Source organism: Balaenoptera physalus (genome assembly GCF_965194825.1).
Source record: "Balaenoptera physalus genome assembly, chromosome: 5".
NCBI lineage: Eukaryota > Metazoa > Chordata > Mammalia > Artiodactyla > Balaenopteridae > Balaenoptera > Balaenoptera physalus.
Window position 1 is genome coordinate 37,992,499 of NC_138884.1, and position 23,502 is coordinate 38,016,000.

The 23,502-nt window shown below is 41.9% G+C and overlaps 1 long non-coding RNA gene across 1 annotated transcript in view; it reads left to right on the forward strand.

Moving 5' to 3' along the window:
* The window catches only part of LOC309661686, a 37,419-nt gene extending 15,016 nt beyond the window's left edge, over window positions 1–22,403 (forward strand). The window contains exon 2 of the long non-coding RNA XR_014264160.1: window positions 9,682–22,403. This is a non-coding gene — a long non-coding RNA (uncharacterized lncRNA). The remainder of the gene's footprint in view (window positions 1–9,681) is intronic.
* Window positions 22,404–23,502: the final 1,099 nt, after the last annotated feature.

The window sequence follows — 23,502 nt, forward strand, 5'->3', positions numbered from 1 at the left end:
TTATATTCTTTCAAATATAAACGGATGTCACAGTAACTGAGAGGAGAAGTAGCCGGTTCTAAAATAAAACAAATTTAAAAATAAGGAATAAGAAATAATAATTTGACTACAGTGGGGAAAAAGGTGCTTTAAACAGTTTTGTAAAGTTAAAAGGGGGAGATTTTATTTATCTAGAAGTCTACCTTGGAGCATGGAAAAACTTCTTGAGATAAATTTTAATCTGAAAGCTCTATGCCTCTCACCTTGTCAGTTTCCTCTAATTGAGTGGGTAGATGTGTAAAAGGTGTTAAATGGGGCTCAGAGGAGCAGGGTATAAGTTTTCTGAATTTTACAAAAGCAGTGGCAATTCTTATTACTTTTCTCCAGGTTATTTGTATTTCAAAAAGACACATATCCTGATACTGTTTCGTCTCTCATAATTGATCATCGTAGTGGCTTGCTTTAAGAATTTGGCCAGCAACAAACAGTGTGACCACCCAAAGATCACAACAAATGCTTAGTAAGCAAAAGCTGATGTTGAGATTGACCTCAGCGAGCCCTGGGCTGAGAGGCTGGCGAAGATTGATCCATGTTCCTTCTGCCCCTTCTCTTCCCTTGCTCCATCCCACCTTCGACCTCAGGAACTAAATTGAGATTTTTCTGCTGGCTCATGCCAGGAAGGTGCCAATAATGAAGTAACAAAGTATTAGCTGATAACATTAAGGCAACTGCTTCCCTGGATTTCTGCCCAAAGCCAGTACAGCTGGGGTTTGGACAGCTGCCAGGGAAGCCATGGTGGTCCAGCCACCCGGAGAAACAAACCCCCGGAATCATGTTTAGGTTCAAAAATCACAGTGGGAAATGAGGCAGATAAATAACGTGGCCTTGATAGCCAGTTCTGATCTTGTCACTAAGAAGAAGTTAGGGAATAAAATGAGAAATGGATTTTAGAGTGATGGGTTGGTTATCTGGTAATATTGAAGGAACAGTGGAAAAAGAATTGCACACGCTAATGAAGAATACCTGTTACTGACTCTCCCACACTGCCTCTCTGTGTGGCTTGGGGGCCTGGGGAGTGCTCGTCTGCCCAAAAAATATATACCTGTTGAGCAGAAACTACAGAAACCTGAGTTCCTTTCTTTCCATGTCACATGAAATAGATTTTTTTCATTCTTTTAGAAAATGATAAGAAAATAGCAATATAAACATTATAATTTTTAAAAAACCATGTAAATATCACAACTCGAACAAAACTTCATTTTTGCATGTGAAGTCCCACATGAATAGTTCAAATATAGTTACACTCATAGTGTATTTATACAGAAATATTATGCAGACATATTTAACAGCAAATAAATCCACCCACTTGAACAAAAACCTGTTCTTTGATCTGTTGACTGAAATTTACTATAGACGTTGCCAAATCTTTTACGTCGCAAGTTCTGCCTAAGTTCTTCTATTCCTCTTTACTTCCAGGAATGAAGGATCCTGCGGGACCTTAGACATTTTGCTTGACTTTTGGACTTGTGCTGTCCGTGGAATTTTAGTCTGTAACCCAAACTTTATACACAGCTGGACTAAACAGAGCATTTAAAACCAGTGATCTTTGGGTTGTCCCAACTTTCCATGTGGCTTCAGCTTCTACCACTTCATTAAAATTTCTCCTCTTGAAATGAATGATCAACTCCACCTTCTCAAAATACTCTCCTGACTTCACATCCTCCTGGTGCCCCTCCTACTTCTCCAGCCTCCCTTTCTCAGGTTTCTTTGATGACTTCTCCTCTTTAATTTAATTTAATTTAATTTTTAATTTTTATTTTATATTGGAGTCTACTTGATTGACAATGTTGTGTTAGTTTCAGGTGTACAGCAAAGTGATTTAGTTATACGTATACATGTATCTATTCTTTTTCAAATGCTTTTCCCATTTAGGTTATTACAGAGTACTGAGCAGAGTTCCCTGTGCTATACAGTAGGTCCTTGTTGGTTATCCATTTTAAATATAGCAGTATGTACATGTCAATCTCAAACTCCCAATCTGTCTCTCTCTCTCCTCCTCTTTAAATGCTAGAGTTTTCCAGGGTTCAGTCTGGAGCCCTAATTTCATCAATATCCTCTCCCTAGGGCAGGTCATCTATTTCCATGATTTAAATACTTCTCCAAGCCTCTCCTTTAAGCTCATATATCCCATACATTCACCTGACTTATCAAACTGCCTCCTTGCCGTTTCCCTTGTTTAACTGAAGATTGAAGATGCTGGTGGAAACAATCACAGAAGAATCTTATAGCATGACCGTACTTTAGAATTCAGAACTCTCCTCACAGGCACCTCCGACTCAGTGTCTCCCAAATAAAACTCTTGACTCAACCCAATGCCCACCTCAGAATGTTCCCTCTCCTGGTTTTCCTTCATCTCATTGAGTTGTACCATCCTCCATCCAGTTGCTAAATCGGAAAGGCCCTGTCATACTCAATCCCTCCCTCCCTCTTTCTCTCACTTTCAATGAATCCTGCCATTTCTCCTTCCTTGATTATTTCTCATCTTCAGCAGTTTCTCTCCACCTATAAGCCATTCTCCACTCTTTCCTGGATCACTGCAGTAGTGTACTGACTTCCATGTTCCCACCCTTGCTTCCTGCCAAAAGATAGCCAGAGTAATTTCTTAAAAACACAAATTGAATCATGATACACTACCGTTTGACAACCTTAAATGAATTACGTTTCCAATAAAATCTTGACTTCTTTCATGGTCTATGTGATCTGGCCTCTTCCCCTTTTCCTATCTTGTCCCACCTGTTTCCTTGCTCTCAGCCTCACTGAAGTCCTTTCTCTAACTGAATATACCAATCCCTTTTCTGCTTCAAGGCCTTGTACTTACTCTTCCTTCTGTTTGGGACCCTGCTCCCCTACTCTGCTTGTCTACCTTCTGTTCATTCTTCAAGCCTCAGCTTCAGTATGACCTCTTCCGAGAGGCCTCCCTCTACCTAAATAGACACACACACACACACACACACCCCATTAGTATCGCATTGCATCTTTTCATTTATACCATATTTAATTGTGCATTTTCTCTTTATCTGTTTATTGACCATCAACTGCTTCTGCCACTTGTCTTTTCACTAGTTGATCGAATATTAATATTTGTTGAATGAATAATTTACAAAATGTGAACACAAGATACTTGGCTTTAAAAAGGAGGGGAGGACTATTTAAACTTTAAAAAATTTTTGAAAATTTCCATTGTTTGGAATCTTTAGGTTTATAATCATTTGATACTATAAGCCATTAAAATAATTTTAAGTAACAGTGCTGTCCATAAATTGACCTACAAGGCAAGAAAGGCATTGATTTGTATATTTGTTGGGAATGTTTAACTGAAGATCAAGAATGCTGGTGGAAATAATCACAGAAGAGTCAGTCAAAGAACATGACCATCCTTAAGGATTCAGAACTTTCCTCTACTGGTGTTTATGGGAAGAGATAATGTCAAGAAAGGGGTTAGCCAAGGCTGCTCTTGTTCAATTATCAGTCACAATAAAGAAGTCATTTGATCTGACAAAATGAGTGACAAGAAGGTTTTATAATCATGGTTATCATCACAGGTTCAGATAAAACACTCAAACATCTGAGATTCTCTCAGAGTTAGGGATCCTTTCCTGGTTTGTGAAGAATGCATGTTCTAAAAACATCTGTTTTGAATTCCTTCCATTTTGATAAATTGGTAAGCAGTTTAGAAGATCACATAGCGTGAATTAGCCAGTCTATTCAAATACTCTGTAGGAAAGGAGTCTTTGGTGAGTGACATTATGGAACTAGAGAGCAAGTTACCTGTATACTGTTCTTTTATTTAATAAAGAGTAAGTGTGCAAATTTTTGATTGTCCACTATGAGAGGAGAAATGGACAGGAATATTCACTGCTTGAATGAATTAGGTGTCTATAGTAATAGCAGTATATTAGCATGTATCTACTGATGAAGGAAGGAAATAGTTCAGGTACAAAATCAAGGCTGGGGAGAGGTGGGCTGAGAGGTCAGGAGGGCCCTCCCAGAGACGCTCAGCTTTTCCTTTATTTATTTTTTAATTTATTGGAGTATAGTTGATTTACAATGTTGCATTAGTTTCAGGTTCAAGTGAATCAGTTATACATATACAAATATCCACTTTTTTTTTAGTTTCTTTTCCCATGGGTCATTACAGAGTATTGAGTAGAGTTCCCTGTGCTATACAGTAAGTCCTTATTAGTTATCTACTATATATATAGTAGTGTGTATATGTCAATCCCAATCTCCTAATTCATCCCTTCCCCACCTCACCCCCGCCCCCCTGGTAACCATAAGTTTGTTTTCTACGTCTGTGACTCTATTTCTGTTTTGTAAATAAGTTCATTTGTACCATTTTTTTTTTTAGATTCCACATATAAGTGATAGCATATGATATTTGTCTTTCTCAGCTTTTCCTTTAAATGGAATAATCCCCACAGCAGAAGTGGCACATGTGCCTGCGTCTGTGGTGCATGTAAGTCTACCACCCCAGGGAGCAAAGATGCGCATACCAAGAGCAGAAGCTGAGCAGAGCCTACACAGAGCAGGTTCAACAGCAAACACCAAGGATTTCTGAGCAGGATAGGAGATTTGTTTTAAGGTAGCACTAAAACTAGAAGTTGTAAACATCCTCTCCACTTCTCTGAGAGCTTACGGGGACAGCTCAGCACAGAGCAAAGACTCAGCTGAGAGAGAGGGCGGAGGGAGAATTTCCTGGATAACAGGGGGCCGCCGCAGTAAGTGAGCCCCGGGAGGAAACGCTTGCCTTCGGCTCCCCACGTAGACTTACTGGCCCAAGGCAGAAACGCGGCTGACAAAGGCTCTGTTCTTAAAAGGAGCACTTCGGGCAACTGCAGATGGAGACGGAGAATTAACGAAATGCCTTCGTGCACGGAAATAACCATTCTGATGACGAGGAGCATGGCTAAAGAACAGCATGCAATCTAGTAGGGGATTACTTAATGAAAACATCCAGGGCAAGAAAAGGAGAAGATGCTGACAGGCCAACACAGACACAGTGACCTCAGTGAAATCCCCCGTGAGGAGGGATTAAAAGTTAACTCTCGAACTGTTCGGAATATTTTTATAGGTTTAGTACAAACACATTTTGATTGGATCAACTATTTGGGTCAACCATTGGGTTAACTGGTTACCTCTATATTGTTAGTTGCCAGAGTATGGATTCAATCAATCTCTACTTATTTGAGGGTCTTTATAAAGACCTGAATTTTTTTAAAAATCTGAGGCTTTGTTAAAGAAAGAAAGCTGTCCTCCATGAAGCCAATTTTAATTGCAATCAAGGTTCCAGAGTGGGCAGACCATGTCAGCAGCATCCCTTAGAGAACAGGGGTGGGAGGGGACTTTTTCCTGCCAAGGTGGGTTTTACTCCACACTTGCAGGAGTGGATGTTAATGGAACATGAGTGCTTCTGATCCTAAAGGGAGAGGTTGAAGAAGTAAGGAAAAGGACCAATGGCAGGTTCTTACTTTGCCATCTCCTTGACTTTTGTCTTTCATCCTTCCAAAGACTGTGTTTGTCCACTGGGCTGCAGTCTCCCAAGACCACTGGCGGCCATTGCTGGGGACGGCACCAAAGGTATTATGCCATTCATTTCCGAGGAGTGATGACTGAACCGAGAGTTAGGAAACTGGATTTGAGTTCATGATCTGTCTCAGCAACCAGCTGAGTGACCCTGCTCAACTCTCCTGATCCTTTCACATCGCTTCATGATCTATTCCTGCTGACAGCATTCTCCCCCTCAGACCGAGAACCTTCTCTGGATCGACTCTACGTGCCCTCATGCTCTTCGGCTCATCGATTCCTAAACTCAGCCCAGAGAAGCTCTCAGTGGGTCCTCTTTCCAAGAAAGTCTCTCTCAGCTGCAAAGGATCTGAGACATTTTTCTGCTCCACATATGTTCCCCGTCCCCTCCCCCCATACCTACCTATCAAAGTCAAATCCGGAGCTCACCCACAAAGATCCTCGGAGTCTTTCAGAATATTTCCTCTGTCCTCCGGAGTTATTTATGTGTCTCTCTCCTGCCCCTCCTTCATTGTGGGTTCCTCAAAGGGGAGATCAGCTCTTCTTTCCCACAGCCCGTAACAGTTTGCTTTGTTGAGTCTGTCAAATTGCTTTGAACAAAATAATTCTAAGCTTTTATTAAATAAATATCACTGGGATAAATGTAAAAGAACTTCTGTTTAGGTTAATATACACACAGCACATTCTCTTAAGTGTTTTTAAATTTTTCTTTCTTGAAGGACCTACTGTATAGCACAGGGAACTATACTCAATATTTTGTAATAATCTATATGTGAAAAGAATCTGGAAAATTCTTTGGAAATCTGGAAAATTCTGGATCACTTTGCTGTACACCTGAAACTAATACAACATTATGAATCAACTATACTTCAATAAAAATTCCTTTGTTGAGATATAATTCGTATACTATACAATTCACTCATTTAAAGTGTACAATTCAATGTTTTTAGTATATTTACAGGGTTGTGCAATCATCACCACAATCTAATTTTAGAACACTTTTGTCTCTCCAAAAAGTAACCCTGTACCCATTAACTATCACTCCTGCTCCCCCCTCCCCTCAGCCCCTGGCAACTACTAATTGACTTTCTGTCTCTATAGATTTTCCTATTCTGGACATTTTATATAAATGAAATCATACAATATGTGGTGTTTTGTGATCTAAGCTTTATGCTGTTGAAACATTCAGAGATTTTTCTTTTTAAAAGTTTGGCTCGTTTAAATAAACCTCTGGCAAAATCTACCCTAGAAGGGAGAAATCATTAATCAGGCAGGAAGAACACTGAGTGACCTTTCTAAGGGTATTTGTATTTTCACAGCAAATAGCAATGCCATCACACAAATAAATGACTCTTACTTAAGGGGAAAACACTTTCAGCAAATGTAAAACACATCACAAGAGCAGTTGTCCTCTCCCAAGGCTGACTCTCACCTCTGGAATCTTCTGATCCTCCAGCATACCCTGACTGGAGAAAGTGTCAAGTTTTTGAGAAAGGCCAAAAATTCACTATATACCTTCTCACTAATAGGATGAAGAACAGTTTTTCAATAATCCATGAAAAGTTTCCTGGGAATGTAACCCATCCTCTTAAGAGTAAATCTTTATTGCCAATTTCATGGATCCTAAGATGCACATTTTTTCACATTTCAAGGTTCTTTCAGTTGGGATGCACCTTGCAGTTGCTGCTGGCCTGGTGGCAGTCGTGAAGGAGTACTTGTCGTTGCTGGCACAAGTACAGACCTGTCACAGCTGTTCATGGGGCATTTCGATTGTGATACGTGCCTGGTTGTCACCACCTGTGCTACGTCCCCAGGCCACTTACAATGTCTTCAGAAATTTACTCTATGATTTGACTGTTGTTCTACATAAACAGGGCTCCCGACCACACAGAGGATGACATTACGTGAAGAAACACAGATATTGTTGATTGAGGATTAAAAAGTGATTCAGAAGACAGACTCTGCATGCAAAAAGTTTTAGGAACACCCCAACCTGCTATTTTTCTTTTTATGTGTGCACAAGAGTGATATGTGACTTTTTAAAAAGTCTGAGTATGTCTGAAAGAGCATTTTCAAACTGATTTTTTAAAGCTTGTGTCTGAGTTTAATTAGCAGGTATTTGTTTCTTGCTTAGTGGTACATAAAATAACAATACATTTTATGATCTGAAATCCTGCATCTTAAATTCGATCTATCCCTGCTGTGTTAGCCCATTCCCTGCCCTTTGTGAACGAGAGAAGAGGCTGAGAAACAGAGCCGAATTCTCAGTGAGCCAGGGGGCTAGAAAAGTGAGTCTTTCATAAGGAACCCCGGAGGTTGCTTCTCATGCCCCCGTGCTTGTACAGAGAGCAACAACCACAAAGATCTGCTAGACACAAGCAAGCCAGGATGCACAAGATCCAAATGGGATTTAGTTTTCAGAGTGCTGGCTGGCAGCCTGGAGATGCTCTGTAAGCTCCCGGAATCCTCCAGAGGATTGCAGAACTCCATGAACTGTAGGCTGACATCATCCCTGTCTGGGCAAAGACAGGACCAGCAGCCACCCAAGAACGGGCTTTCAGAATCCCTAATGAATTAATCACCATAAAGCAGAGCAGGAGAGGAGCTAGCTCATGCTGTCACCCCGCCTCTGCCCAGAGGTTCCACCTCCCAGTCACCAATTAACTTTACTGTCGCACCTGCCTCTTCTGCCAAGCTCTCCCATAAAGGCATTTACCACCTTCTGTTCTGCTTTTCTTCCTAAATGTGATTCAGAAACCAACAGTATCATTTTAAAAGGCACTTTCAGCCAATCCAATTATGCTCCCAAGCACCTTTACACGGAATGAGTGAGCTCCTCTGCGTTTCCTTCTGTGGCTTTAACGATGCTGGCCCAGAAGCTCACTGCTAACTGGGGCCAAGGATAATAAGAAACATTTGTTTCTGTGCTGGGCACTGTTTTGAGGGCTTTGTACATATTACCTCATCTAATTCTCACGAGAATCCTGTGAGGCAAGTACTGTTATTACACACACGTCACCGATGAGGAAACTGAGGCACGGGGAAGTTAAGAAACTTTTCCAGGGTCACCTAGCTCCAGACAGAAGGCATGAGGGTTTGACCCCAGGCAAGTGGCTCCAGAGTCCCTGCTTCTAACCACCGTTATGCTTGGCCACGAAGAAAGATGATCAGATTCCTCACTTTGCCTTTTTGTAAGTAAGGAATGTGAAGCTTAGCTAGTCCTGTGGTTTCACACCTTTAAAATCTGTCTTACTTAGAACTCAATATATATAAAGGATCCGATCAGAGATGCCCTGCTTGAAATGGGGGCAAGGGTCTGTAGGCAATGCCCCTGTCTGGCCGTCCTGCGACCCCTGAGGTAGCCTTGGCATTTCCTGGGACCCCAGGGGCTTCTGGAAAACCTCTACCTAAAGGCCTCTGCTTATTGACAAGTTACCCAAGATCTCAGGGAAGCAGCTAACTTCCCCAGGCGGCAAAGCTTGTCTCGGGCAGACCGTGGGCCGGGCCCCCCTCTCCTGCCCAGCTCCTGGCTCGCTGGCCCGGCCCCAGCACGCTGCCTCTGCATGTCCGTTAGAGCTGGCCACGCTGCACTTAATGAGGACAAACAAATGTGCTCATCGCATCGAGTTCAAGTGGGAACGATGTGATCATCCTGCTCCTGCTTAGCAATCCTTTCTCTGGAAAGATCTAGGGGAGATGCCGCAGAGATTTAAACATAAACTCCCAGACAACAGCAGCAGGTTTGCAGGGCAGTCCCCCAAATCGGGGCGGCAGGGTGGTTCTTCTTTTGACCTCATCTCAGATAGTGTCATCTTCAAGGGAATTTCTTCTCCGGCTATTACTATTGTTTCTTCCCAGATATTGTTTGGAAGTCTATCCTCCTAACCTATCCCTAATTAAGATAGGGGACAGAAATCCGAAACCACCGGAGACATTGTGAAGGGCTCGTTCTGTTGGTAACATCTCTTTTTCTGGGACTATAAACCCCCAACTTCTTCTGTATGGATCACTTGGTAATTGCAGAGAACCCACAAAGCGTCATTGTTTTTGAAAGCGTTGCCGCTTGAAAATGAATCTGTGTCCTTTCCTTGAAAATGAATCTGGGTCTTTCCTTCGCAGCAGGCGCTATCAAGACCTTTCCCGAGGGCTCAACCCAGACAGATGGAATCATTGGCTATGAAGTAATAGTAACATACAATTACCACTCTGTATTTTTAAGTTCATAGAGGAATGATTCTTTGATTGCAACACTTTCCTTTGTGTTCACTGAACGTTTGCCACCTGACCTGGTCATATAACAACTTTTTCAGAACTCAATCACATGCATAAAAAACCTTGGCAACCCTGCATCCCTTTCTGGCCTTCTCTGATACTGTTTCGATAACTTCAACGGTGTGATACATTTACGTAGGACAGAAGAAAAAAAAAAGGAATTCAGTTTTTGCTCAATACAGATTTAAAAAATTCCATTTTCCTCTCTGAATAGATACATTATGTTTAGTCAAATGCAACCACAGCATTACATTCTGCATCTTGAGGCCTCTTCAGATATGTCTGTCTTCATCTTTCGTACGCTCAGCCAAGTTACTTATGCTCACACTTGATTTCTCTCTGGAAAGAATGCCATATTAATCATTAAGAAATATGAATTCCCTCTCATTCTGGCTTGAGATCAGGGAGCTTTCAGCCGTAACTTGGAAAATCGTGGGGAAAGTAAGCTGCTCAGTTATGAAAGACATTATTAATGTCGGAGGATAATCCCTCTGCTTTATGTCAAGGTGGCTATCTCCTTGGCCCTCACTCAAACCTTAAGTCAGTAATCTGGGGTCGAGAATAAGCAGTGGGTAAACATTGTTTTGTCCGGATACAACCAAGTGTAAAAGAAAAAAAACATATTTTTCAGAAGATATTCTACTAACAATAAATGCTATTAAAATTGCCTCATTGCTTCCAGTCATTTTTAATGCAATTGCTCTTAAGTGGAGCATTTTCAATATACAGACAGGCAGTTTCCACCCAAGACTTACTAGGTTGGAATCTTTTGGGATGTGACCCAAGCAGTGTGTCAAAAAAGCTTCACAAGGACTTCCCTGGCGGTCCAGTGGTTAAGACTCCGTGCTTCCAATGCAGGGGGTGCGGGTTCCATCCCTGGTTGGGGAACTAAAATCCCACATGCCTCACAGCGTGGCCAAAAGAACCCCCCCAAAAAACAAAAAAAAATTGTAAATCAACTACACTTCTTTAAAAAAACAAAAAGTTTCAAAATTTTTTTTTTTTTTTTTTTTGCTGTACCTACCCTAATTGGCTAAGAGCGATTCTCTCAAATGGTTTATTTTTTAGTTTTTATTTTTTAAAATTAATTAATTAATTAATTAATTTTTGGCTGTGTTGGTTCTTCGTTTCTGTGCGAGGGCTTTCTCCAGTTGCGGCAAGTGGGGGCCACTCTTCATCGCGGTGCGCGGGCCTCTCACTGTCTCGGCCTCTCATTGCGGAGCACAGGCTCCAGACGCGCAGGCTCAGTAGTTGTGGCGCACGGGCTTAGTTGCTCCGCGGCATGTGGGATCTTCCCGGACCAGGGCTCGAACCCGTCTCCCCTGCATCAGCAGGCAGACTCTCAACCACTGCGCCACCAGGGAAGCCCTCAAATGGTTTATTTTTGTATTGAAAAATTTAAAAATGTGTAATGTACAACATGATGACTATAACACTGCTGTGTGATATATAGGAAAGCTGTTAAGCAAGTAAATCCTATGAGTTCTCACCACAAGGAGAAACTTTTTTTCCCTTCTTCTGTCTTTTCTTTTTAGTGTATCTATATGAGAAGATGGATGTTAGCCAAACCTATGGTGGTAATCATTTCACAGTATATGTAAATCAAACCATCATGCTGTACACCTTAAACTTATACAGTGATGCATGTCAATTATTTCTCAATAAAACTGGAAAAAACATTTAAAGCTCTCTTGGAACTTTTTGCAATGTTTTATTGATTTCACTGATGGCAAAATTAATTTTGCTGGTTAAAATACCACAAGTCCAGAAGATGATTTGAAGTGTAAAGTTGACAGCAAATGATACTTGGGACTAGGCAGATGGGATGGAAATTTTGGGGACTTCACCAAGTTTCAGTTTGAAGGTAGCACCGTTTGTGGGGATTAAAAATTCTTGCCATCTGCTGCTGACCCCGTGCAAGGACTTGATGCCAAGCCAGCAGCAGACCGGTGCCTTCCCACCACCAAATACTGGCGCGGCCACTGTCACTAACAGGAAGTCTTAAGTATAGAGGTCGAGCACTGAGCAGACTCAGCAGGGCATCTGACCTGCGTAGGTGTCCTCTTTCCTGGAGAGGATCCCTGAAGCCTTGGGGTCCACTGACCATCCATGGAGTGGACCTTCCAAAGCTGCCCTCCCCATAGTATGAGAGGTGCAAGGATAAGAAATGCTTAAACAAAGTATAAAAGGTAGACTAGGATGTACCAAGTTTAGGTTAATATATTGTAATTTCATATCTCTGAAGTCATTTTACACAAAGCGCATTTACTCCTGGGTAAAATGACACCCTTTCAAAATGGCAAAACCTAAAATAAGGAGGAATCACAATAGGCTAAATCTACTCTGAGTTATGGTTTTCTGTGTGCAGATTCCTGTCGTGAGCAGCTTGTAAAATCAACCACTATGACCGTTCATGCCCAGGCTCTGCTGATTTTACAAATACATAGTAATGCAGCCGCCTCTCCAAGGGCAGGCTCCAGCCTGATGTTTGCACAGCCAGCAGAAATAATTTCTTGCAGGAGATAGAATTTCATTCTTTAGCAATATTCCATCAAAGGAAGCTGCACCCTCAGCCACGCACGCTGTCTATTTCAGAGGACATGGTTGCCCTCCCCCTGGCTGCTTCCCTTCAAGTTAATAGGCAGCCAGCAGGTAATCAATGCCTTCTATACAGAATGGCAGAGGAGATTCTGTAGGTCTCTATATTGGGAATATTTATCATGTGAGGCAGACATGAGGTTTAAAAAAATAACACGTGTTGTTTTTTCTTGTTTATCCAAGTAAATCGCCTTCAATACAGAAATGTTGAAAAATACGAAAAAAAAATCATTCTTAATTCAATCATTCCAAGATAACCATACTAATATTTTAGTGTACTCTGCAGCCTCTTATGCAATCGGCATTACAGTCTATATTCAGTTAGTAGCCTGCTTTCTCATCTAATATTATATTGTGCATGCTGGACATTTAGTTGCTCCTTTTTTTGTGAAATTTTTTATGAAAAAATTTTCAGTGAATCTCCTTGTGTGTAATTTTCAGTCTATGTTTCTGATTATTTCCTTAAGGTAGATTCCTAGAAGTGGGATTTCTAGATCAAATGATAGAAATGAACATCATGGCATTTAAACAAAGATTTTCTAGGTTAACTGGAAAACACACCACTGTGTTTACTTGTTGTGTGTGGCTGTTTCTGGATCAGGAGAAACACCTGCCACCAGCTTTTCTCATTCCAACCCTTTTTTGATGCTGAGTTAGGGTTAAGGTTAGGGTAGGAGGTTTGCTGCTTCCTCTAGAGAACAGTTGATTGAATGGCAGGACCCAGCTAATTAGCTTCTGTAAGTCCCTTCAGACTTCTTCTCATGAACAATATAAACGGGATCTCTTGTTCTGTGCATTCCAGTAGGATCAACAGATGAGAGACTGGCCACAACTGGAGGGTGAAAGGACAAACAATTTTCATCTTTATCCCCGAGCCTGCCCCCTGAAGAATTGCTGCAGGTTGGCTGCATCCTCTTTTTTTATCTTAATCTGCATTTTTAAAAATTGTGATAATAAAAAACACATAACATTTACAGTTTTAACCATTTTTTTAACATCTTTATTGGAGTATAATTGCTTTACAATGGTGTGTTAGTTTCTGCATTATAACAAAGTGAATCAGTTATACATATACATATGTCCCCATATCTCTTCCCTCTTGCATCTCCCTCCCTCCCACCCTCCCTATCCCACCCCTCTAGGTGGTCACAAAGCACCGAGCTGATCTCCCTGTGCTATGCGGCTGCCTCCCACTAGTTATCTATTTTATGTTTGGTAGTGTATATATGTCCGTGCCACTCTCTCACTTTGTCGCAGCTTACCCTTCCCCCTCCCCATATCCTCAAGTCCATTCTCTAGTAGGTCTGCATCTTTATTCCCATCTTACCCCTAGGTTCTTCTGACCAATTTTTTTTCTTTTTTTCTTTTTAGATTCCATATATATGTGTTAGCATACGGTATTTGTTTTTCTCTTTCTGACTTACTTCACTCTGTATGACAGTCTCTAGGTCCATCCACCTCACTACAAATAACTCAGTTTTGTTCCTTTATATGGCTGAGTAATATTCCACTGTATATATGTGCCACATCTTCTTTATCCATTCATCTGTTTATGGGCACTTAGGTTGCTTCCATGTCCTAGCTATTGTAAATAGAGCTGCAATGAACATTTCGGTACATGACTCTTTTTGAATTATGGTTTTCTCAGGGTATATGCCTAGTAGTGGGATTGCTGGGTCATATGGTAGTTCTATTTTTAGTTTTTTAAGGAACCTCCATACTGTTGTCCATAGTGGCTGTATCAATTTACATTCCCACCCATAGTGCAAGAGGGTTCCCTTTTCTCCACACCCTCTCCAGCATTTATTGTTTGTAGATTTTTTGATGATGGCCATTCTGACTGGTGTGAGATGTTATCTCATTGTAGTTTTGATTTGCATTTCTCTAATGATTAATAATGTTGATCATTCTTTCATGTGTTTGTTGGCAATCTGTATATCTTCTTTGGAGAAATGTCTATTTAGGTCTTCTGCCCATTGTTGGATTGGGTTGTTTGTTTTTTTGATATTGAGTTGCATGAGTTGTTTGTATGTTTTGGAGATTAATCCTTTGTCAGTTGCTTCATTTGCAAATATTTTCTCCCATTCTGAGGGTTGTCTTTTGGTCTTGATTATGGTTTCCTTTGCTGTGCAAAAGCTTTTAAGTTTCATTAGGTCCCATTTGTTTATTTTTGCTTTTATGTCCATTTCTCTAGGAGGTGGGTCAAAAAGGATCTTGCTGTGATTTATGTCATAGAGTGTTCTGCCTATATTTTTCTCTAAGAGTATAATAATGCCTGGCCTTACATTTAGGTCTTTAATCCATTTTGAGTTTATTTTTGTGTATGGTGTTAGGGAGTGTTCTAATTTCATTCTTTTACATGCAGCTGTCCAGTTTTCCCAGCACCACTTATTGAAGAGGCTGTCTTTTCTCCACTGTATATTCTTGCCTCCTTTATCAAAGATAAGATGACCATATGTGCATGGGTTTATCTCTGGGCTTTCTATCCTGTTCCATTGATCTATATTTCTGTTTTTGTGCCAGTACCATACTGTCTTGATTACTGTTGCTTTGTAGGATAGTCTGAAGTCAGGGAGCCTGATTCCTCCAGCTCCGTTTTTCTTTCTCAAGATTGCTTTGGCTATTCGGGGTCTTTTGTGTTTCCATACAAATCGTGAAATTTTCTGTTCTAGTTCTGTGAAAACTACCATTGGTAGTTTGATAGGGATCGCACTGAATCTGTAGATTGCTTTGGGTAGTAGAGTCATTCTCACAATGTTGATTCTTCCAATCCAAGAACATGGTATATATCTCCATCTATTTGTATCATCTTTAATTTCTTTCATCAGTGTCTTATAATTTTCTGCATACAGGTCTTTTGTCTCCTTAGGTAGGTTTATTCCTAGATATTTTATTCTTTTTGTTGCAATGGTAAATGAGAGTGTTTTCTTAATTTCACTTTCAGATTTTTCATCATTAGTGTATAAGAATGCAAGAGATTTCTGTGCATTAATTTTGTATCCTGCTACTTTACCAAATTCATTGATTAGCTCTAGTAGTTTTCTGGTAGTATCTTTAGGATTCTCTATGTATAGTATCATGTCATCTGCAAACAGTCACAGCTTTACTTCTTCCTTTCTGATTTGCATTCCTTTTATTTCTTTTTCTTCTCTGATTGCTGTGGCTAAAACTTCCAAAACTATGTTGAATAATAGTGGTGAGAGTGGGCAACCTTGTCTTGTTCCTGATCTTAGTGGAAATGGTTTCAGTTTTTCACCATTAAGGACAATGTTGGCTGTGGGTTTGTCATATATGGCCTCTATTATGTTGAGGAAAGTTCCCTCTATGCCTACTTTCTGGAGGGTTTTTATCATAAATGGGTGTTGAATTTTGTCGAAAGCTTTCTCTGCATCTATTGAGATGATCATATGATTTTTCTCCTTCAATTTGTTAATATGGTGTATCACGTTGATTGATTTGCATATATTGAAGAATCCTTGCATTCCTGGGATAAACCCCACTTGATCATAGTGTATGATCCTTTTAATGTGCTGTTGGATTCTATTTGCTAGTATTTTGTTGAGGATTTTTCATCAGTGATATTGGCCTGTAGTTTTCTTTCTTTGTGACATCTTTGTCTGGCTTTGGTATGAGAGTGATGGTGACCTTGTAGAATGAGTTTGGGAGTGTTCCTCCCTCTGCTATATTTTGGAAGCGTTTGAGAAGGATAGGTGTTAGCTCTTCTCTAAATGTTTGATAGAATTAGCCTGTGAAGCCATCTGGTCCTGGGCTTATGTTTGTTGGAAGATTTTTAATCACAGTTTCAATTTCAGTGCTTAGTTTTAACCATTTTTAGTTGCACAATTCAGTGGTATTAAGTACATTCATAGTGCAATCATCACTACTATCCATTTCAAGAACTTTTTCATCACCCCAAACAGAAATTCCATACCCATTAAATGACAGCTCTTCACCCTCCCCGCCCCCCACCCCAGCTCCTGGTAATCTCTATTCTACTTTTAGTGTCTATGAATTTTCTTCTTCTAGGAACCTCTTATAAGGAGAATCATTCAATATTTGTCCTTTTGTGTCTGGCTTATTTCACACAGCAAATTGTTCTCAAGGTTCGTGCATGCCATAGCACGTATCAGAATTTCATTCCTTTTTAAGGCTGAATAATATTCCATTGTCTGGATATACCACATTTTGTTGATCCACTCATCTGTTGGTGGACATTTTAGTTGTTTCCACCTTTCGGCTGTAGTGAATAATGCTTCTATGAACATGGCTGTATAATGACTGCATCTTTTTTCAGGGCTATACATCCTGTCCAGTGGTCCTGTCCATATAGCTATCCTGTGTTTGTTCCAATAACACTCCCTTTCCCTTGGCCCTTTGGGCTTAGGGTGGTGAGGACTCCCTACTCTTGCTAGTCTTGGGGCTCTGCACCATGACTTGTGGGCTTCCCTATACACTAGTCATGCTTTGGTAATTCTTCCCTTGATTAATCTTTGTTCGAGTTACCCAGTTTGAGTGTGACATCTATTCCTGGCCAGGTCTGACTTTCACTAAACTTTTGCTACAAACTCTCCCCACTTTAGTCCTGAAACAACTGAACACCTCTCAAAGAATTCCTGGGCATATGACTGCTCAATACTGACAAGCACCTGGACATTTAAAATAACACTGATGCCCAGGCTCCTTTCCATTTCAGTCAATTCAAAAAATCTAGTTCTAAGACCTGGAAAATCTTCATTTTAAAGAAGTATCCCAGTGATTCTAATGCTATTGGTCCAAAGTCCAACATGAACCCCCAGCAACTGGGACCAATGGTTTGTAGCCCTGAACCAATGCAGTTCTAGGTCCACTTTAGGAACTTAGGCCCACATTTCTGAACCACAATAGCCAAAGTATATGGAAGTGAAGATATTTGAAAATTAATCACATTTCATTCATGTGCACTTTCTAAATTAACTTTGTTTTATATTGTGTTGCCTTCCAAATGGTCAGCTTTTAGGAAAGAAGAACAGAACGGTTTTCATACCCAGAAATTTTCTTCTAAGCTGCCAACATCTTGTCCACTTTTCTCCAGGCGCTGTCTCCTTGCGCCCTAATCTTTTTACGTTCAAGATTCTGTAGCAGCCATAAAAGGCTAAGATTGACAAACTACCAGCATCCAACCTTCACACTTCCAAAAGCTGCTTCATTCTCAATATTCCTCGTGGTATATTTTCCGAGGTATACAAATCCAGCGGTCCTGAAGCGTAAGGTTAAAAGCCACACCAGACAGCTACAACTACGTTACCAGTTCCCCCGGCCCTCCTGGCAAACGATGGCTGCAAAGTTAAATGGTGCTCAGAGAGAAGTCAGGGCAGAAAGGCAGCTCAGAAAACAAGCCTTATCTACCTCAATATTTTGCCAAAGACAACTACAAATTCAGAGTATTAAATAAGTTATATATTCTTTGCTTATTACCTCATTTTCATTCTCAATCCTTTGAGGTGGTAGTTTTAGGCAATTCATTTAACTTCCCTCATTTTCAATTTCTTCATCTACCAAAAAGAGAGAAAAAATATTTTGCTCTACTAAAAAGCATCTAAGATCTCAGCAAATTAAAAATTATTCAGTTTGCATTCCATATTACACAGGAGGAAATGCGGTGCAGAGGAGTTTAAATGATAGCTCTAAATTCAAACCGCTCTATAATAGCAGAGTTAAGCTTCAGATCCAGACCTTCTGGTGTTTTGCTTTGTTTTGTTTTGTTTTTGATGTCCAAATTTCATTTTATTTTTAATAATAGGTAGGTATTACATTTACATTAAAAATTTCCTATTTTGAAAAATAGCTTTAGAAATAGAGTGCTAGTTTGAATTTTATGTTGATATAAACGATGTACAAGGATCTCTTTACACAAGGGCCTTCCCATTTTGATCACTGCCTTAGCCTTGCTCTGGGTCCTAACAGTATAACCACTTTTTGTTTGTTTTGTATTGCTTACTAATGTATGAAAGTAGATTTCTGCTCTACTTTTTTTTAATTTGGTCTCAAATAACTGCCCCACTTTCTTTTGCCTAAGTGAATACAAGATCAATTCTTTTTTCTGCCCATATTAGTCTCTTTTAAAGCATGATCCAGAGAAGGGACAGAGGAAATGTTTAACTATGATTTGGTTAAGGTTGTCTTCTGGGTAGCTTTTGGCAAAATTAAGAGCCTTTTTATATTCACAAACTTGATGGTAAGCCCTCCCAGTTCTTGCTTAGTTGATGGGCCAAAATGAAGCCAGTCAGAGGTGCAGAGGAATTTAATTAGCTATAAAACAGAACAAAAACAAAAAAGAGAGAGAAATCAAGCAAACAAGAACAGATGCTGTGAGTACTAACCTTCCGCTCTGGCTGGTGAGACAGTGGGAGCGTGGTTGATTTGGTTAGTGCAGCCTGTCAGCCCTGAGGTTTTAAAAGACGAAATACCTCCAACCTTAAGTGAGCTGGACAGGAGCTAAGTGCCAGGGAGGCGTGAAGAACGGCGAGGAGGCCCCCGTCTGGTTCACTGTGGCATTCGGTTCAGGTTAGACACCAAAATAGCCTGCAGTTCTGTGCACAGCACCGGTGGCCAGATGTGAATGCTCTGCAGGGCTGAAAAACGGTCCTTTCTGGGGGCGGGTGACTTCTTCCAAACTTATCTGCACACCTTTTTTTCCCCTTCATCTTTGAGATAAGAAGTTGAATCACTAAGTTTCCTTCCTGCTCTTTAACTCAAAAAACCAATAATCTTCATTTTCTAAGCATCTTTCTAGATTCTGCTGGAAGCTGCCCTATAACTGACTCAGTGCTTTCCTAATATCCTATGAACTGTTGATAAATTGAGATTTTAATGTTTAGTATTTCAATGTGACAACATTCGGGAATATCCTATTTGTCTTTTGAAGAACTTAATCCTAAAGCACTATCATAATCTCTTATAGCAAGCTGCTTTTTTGAACCAGAAGTGGTTAAAGATAGATATCTTTATTTTCAGTACATAACATACAACTTCTCTTTACTTCAAAATCAGAAATAGGTTTCTACTGGGGGGGAAAAAAAAACCCTCTCTTTCTCATCAGGCAGTGGTTTAAGAAAGTGTTCTGCAGATTTTCCCAAAGCAAAAACCATACTTTCACTTCTGCAGTGAGCACAGCCTTTGACCAGCACTGAGATGTCACTAAATTTGCAATAATTTTCAAACACGCCACACCCTGGCATCGAGTTAACAGTTGGAGTCATTGGCACAGGCAGAAATCAGACACCAGTTTTTGGCAGTAAGGAATGGGTGGAATGAAGCACGTAGGACAGCTTGCTGGAAGCCAGGTGTTGTTTCAGTGCAGTGTCATTGTCAGTTTCATTTCCTAAGGGTTTGGGGCTGATTGGACAGCACGGGGAGTCCACTGCAGCCACAACACCTTCACGTTGCCATGAATACCTGAAACAAGAAACAAATGTTCCTTATACTCCTCAGTAGATTCTTTAAAGGAATGTCATTTTGATTATAGCAAGGAGTAAATAAATGACTAGTAGAGGTAAGAGTGAGTCTGTATTGACAGGTTATGCGGGAGGAAGTGACAGTTCCGATGGCCAGAACCTGCCCCCTGTGTTGAACAGGGGATGTAAGGGACACTCCCACCTTTTGGCCCTGGACCTGCAGGTCTCAGGGTGTGATGCCAGGTTTGCTGTGTTGTGTCAGGACAGGGGTCTTGTTGAGAGCACAGGGTAAGACCGGATCCCCGTGGGTGAAGAGAGGAATTTTCCTGGCATGGAGTAGGGAGGGGGAGGGGATTGGTCATTCCCAGGGAAGGAGGCTGGTCCTCAGGAAGGAGCTAGAAGTGGGAGGGCAGGGCACGTGGGCAGGAAGGGCAGCCCCTTCTTCTCATGGCCTCCCCCTGGCCTAGGGCCAGGATTTAGACGTAATTCTGCAGCCTGTCCCTCTGGGGGAGAGAGTGAGGTGGCCTCCACTGTGGAGACCTCCTGGGAGCAGGGTGGCGAGGCTCGTCCAGGGCCCCGTGGATGTTGGAGCACACTGTTACCCTCTGCGGCTCGCGTTTAGGCTTTGCTTTAATGATTTTAGCTCAGTTGCGGCTGTGGCTGTGAGGAGTTAAAGGTAGGGTCGTTCACCTTCTCCTGGGTCAAGGGGGAGCTTGTGTTACAAGGGGGTACTCCAGTCTCAAGTGGGACAGTCCCAAAAGGATGGTGAGCATGGGAAGCGGAAGATGGCATCTGGCCACCAGCCCCAGTGGCGCTTTTTCCTCTGCTGCCACCTTGGAAGCAGTTTACATGGTAGTTACCCATCGGACTCTTGAGCAAGACTTTGTGGGTTTATGTCTCCGTCTGTCGCTTACTGGTTGTTGACCTTGGGCAAGTTAACCTCTCTTGGCCTCAATTTCATTGTCTGTGAAAGGGGGATGCAACAGGTTGATTGTAAGGATTAAATGAGTTTATTGAGTAACATGTAAATACTACTTAGGTGTTAGCTTTTCTTGTAAGATTAAGGATGCTGATGGATTTCCTTATAACAAGGTTTCTCAGGATCACTGGTGAAATGCGTGAGCAGCTACAGAAGGCAAGGCCAGGGGGAAAAGGAGTATGGGAAGACGATCGAAGAAGAGGACGATGTGGCCGCCACATGGCAATGAACAGGAAATGGTTTAAAAGGACACCCTGCACTGTCACCTCCAGGAGAAGTAGTCATGGCACCCCTGTTTCCGCCCAGTGCAGGGGGTGGCGGGGAGAAGGACAGGGGTGAGCTTTCAGCCTAGACTTAGGGTCCTTGATGGTAACAAAAGGAGTTGATCCAAGGAAATCAACCCCCGGCCAGTCCCTGCCATGAGATGAAAACTCTATATTTTATGACACAGTCTTAAGCCCAGACTCCAAGCATATTTGGTGTGGCCGCTCACGGAGGAGCTGATGGAAACCCTCAGTCACAAGGGGAGTCTCTTTTGCTCTGGTCTGCTGGCTGCTTCTCGTGACACGTAAGGTCTGCTGATCCCCTGCTGGATGAGTTTCCCAGGGCTGCCATAACAAACTATCACAAACTGAGTGTGGCATAGAACAACAGAGGGTGTTCTCTCACAGTTCCGGAGGTTGGAAGTCCCAGATCAAGGGCTTGCCAGAGCTGATTCCTTCTGGAGTCAACAGTTAAGGTTCAGGATGAGCTCAGTGACCCCCCACTCCGAGCCTCCAGCTGCCGATGGAACTTTCCACAGGGCCCGACTGTGACAGTAATAGGGTGCCTCTGGTGAGGTCAGGGTTTGCACAGAACAGCACGACGGCAAATGCTGGAGGGAGGGTGTTGGGTGAAAAACCTTATCCACGTCTGTTTGTGCAGCTCTCTCCACACCAAACTGCTAAGCCCCCATCAGGGGATTGCTCCGTCTCCTCAGGGCACAGGTGGCCACAGAGAAGAAGGACATGTCCTCTGCCCATAGCCCCAGCCCAAGCTCCTGAAGTCTGGTCTGGATCCTGGCATGAAGGATGGCCCGTTATTAGATGCAACTGAGAAGGACATTCCAAGCCACTTTATTTTCAAATGGGCAAGAGCAAATCAACAGCCTTTCCTTTTCATCTGGCAGGGTATTTTCTTCATGCAGCAGCACTTAGCAACGGCTTCATCCCTCCTGATTAGAGCTGCCATTAGTGAAATGATTCCTCAGCGCCATGAGTCAGCTCAGATCCTGACAACTGTAACCATTCCAGATGGTGAGAACATCAGCGACGATAACGGTCCTACCTGTCGGTGTCTGCGGTACATTATTCTCGGAACCACGGGAGACAGATGCAAGCTTGTAGCCTGCAGAGATTTACAAGGTGTGGCTGCAAAGTCACAACACCGATTGCACTAGCCACAGGTGGAAATCAGTAGTTTTTTGGGTTTTTTTCAGAGTCACAGCTCACCAGAGGGGCCCGAACACAGCACCAACTGTGAGAATCAGAGAACAAAAAGACTCGTGTGACCCAGCAAAATGCCAAGTAAGAAGTAAGAAACAGGTGCTCAGACTGTCTCGGGGACCGTGCCGGTGACAGGAAGGCTGTTTGTGGGATTCTTTCCTACTGTCACCTCAATAGACTCGTAGACCTTTGAGGAAAACACAGGCGTCCAATATGTACGTCTTTCGGTGTGAAGAAAAAAAGGCCCACTGCAGTTGCTCACGGGGGCAGCAAAAAGCCCAACATCCTGGCATATCGGTTTTTCAGGGGAAGATATGCTGAGTCAAAGAGAAAGAAAATCAGTTTTTAGAATGTGTGCAAATGACTTCACGAAGCTGTTTGAGTGAAGCAGTTCCCGCCTCCCCGCCCCCACCCCCACCCCGAATATCTGGTTTCTTTGGAGAGCTGTGAGCGTGTACTAAGCACAGCTAAATTCACTTTAACAATTTTCAAGCTTACATTATAAAACATAGTCCTGGGCGAAGCCCCATCATCGTTACGGCAGAGCCAAGCGTTCATTTCACAATCGGTTGTTTAAAGTCAATAATAGATCAAGTGAGCAACTGCTAAAAAGATGATGCATTGGCTTCATTCCGTGTTGTTACAGAGCCCAGCATCCGGAGTTAATATACACACGGAGATGTTGGCAGACGGCTCCTTTTGGTAATAATCTTCATTTTTATGAATGGCTCATTTATTTTTTACATGTTCCTCTTTAGCCCTGCCCTCATTTCTTCCCTCTGTACCAAGCCCGGCTCCCAGGACTCAAAGGTAGAAGAGGAGACATAGATCTATCTGCATTTTAATGGAGACAGTGAGCAGGCTGCTGCTGACTGCAGCTCCACAGCAGTGAAAGACGATGAGAAAAAACATCAGGAAAACGAATCTGAAATTGGTCTCAGAAGCGCCAGTCAGCTGGTTATTTCCTGAGTCTACACCCTATGCATCTTTGTAGGTGTTTGTTTCAAATCCAGTCGGTGACTCATCATTACAGCGCATCTCTCCCAGCTGCTCACCTCCTGCAGAGGAAACTTTCTATGCACAAGGCGTTTTATCTTTTTCTTCTAATCACCCGAAGACTAAGAGGAGCATACTTACTTGGTCAGAAAAAAAAAGTACAACCCTCAAAGGAAAA